Source organism: Corvus hawaiiensis, chromosome 26, assembly GCF_020740725.1.
Source record: "Corvus hawaiiensis isolate bCorHaw1 chromosome 26, bCorHaw1.pri.cur, whole genome shotgun sequence".
NCBI lineage: Eukaryota > Metazoa > Chordata > Aves > Passeriformes > Corvidae > Corvus > Corvus hawaiiensis.
In genome coordinates this window covers 37,174,237-37,175,231 of record NC_063238.1, presented here as the reverse complement: position 1 = coordinate 37,175,231, position 995 = coordinate 37,174,237, and positions in this window count along the sequence as shown.

Here is a 995-nt window from a genome sequence, read left to right as displayed (position 1 = left end):
ATAGTCTGGGCTCTCTCAGCCTCTCTGTACAACAGATGCTCCAAACACCTCATCATTTTCACAGCCCTTCAGTGGACTTGCTCCAGTGAGTCCATCACTCTCGTACTGGGGAGCCCAGCACTGGACACAACCTGCAGATGTGTCTCACCAGTGATGAGCAGAGGGGAACGACCACCTCCCTCAATGTGCTGGAAATGCTCCATCTATTGCAGCCCAGAAGGCCACTGGACCTCTTTGCTGCAATGACAAATTTCTGTGTCCATGTGTCCACCATGGACCCCATGGTGCTATTGTGCAAAGCTGTTTTCCAGCTGGCTGGCACCCAGCCTGTCCTGGTGCATGGGGTTGTTCCTCGGCAGACGCAGGGCTTTCCACTTCCGTGTATTGAATTTCATGGGACTCCCAACAACCCATTTTTCCATACTGTTGAGGTCCCTCTGAATGGCAGCATGACCCTTTTGTGAATCAATCACCTCTTCCAGTTTTGTGTCACTTGTAAACCTTCTGAGGCTACACAGTCAAATCATTTCTGTCAGTTAAGCAGGTGTTAAATGTCCCAATGAGACAGTGTTTGACAAATTTTCTGCGACAAATAGGCTATTTTTTTTTCATTAAAGATAAATGGTAAGGGTTAGCAGCTTTCAAATGCATATCAAACCTTAATGAATAACCCTCACCAAAAAATCAACTTAAAAAATGAACTATATTGATGAAATAGAGCAATATGGGAAAGACGAATAGACAGCAGCTCAGAAAACTAATACTCTCCAATAAAGCATTAAAAGAGTGGGGAAGATTATGATTTAATGAAATTTAGACCTTGTGAAAGCCAGTCGGATCTCAAAATCCCCTTCAGGGAAGAGTAGTAGGAAACAAAGGCAAGGAAATATTGTTGACACATGGGGAGACAGCCCTTTTCCTAGGCTTAGGGAAACAGAAATGTGTGTCCCCTGTAGTGTTTACCTGCAGGTATAAGGGCTTGCCTTGCTAGGACA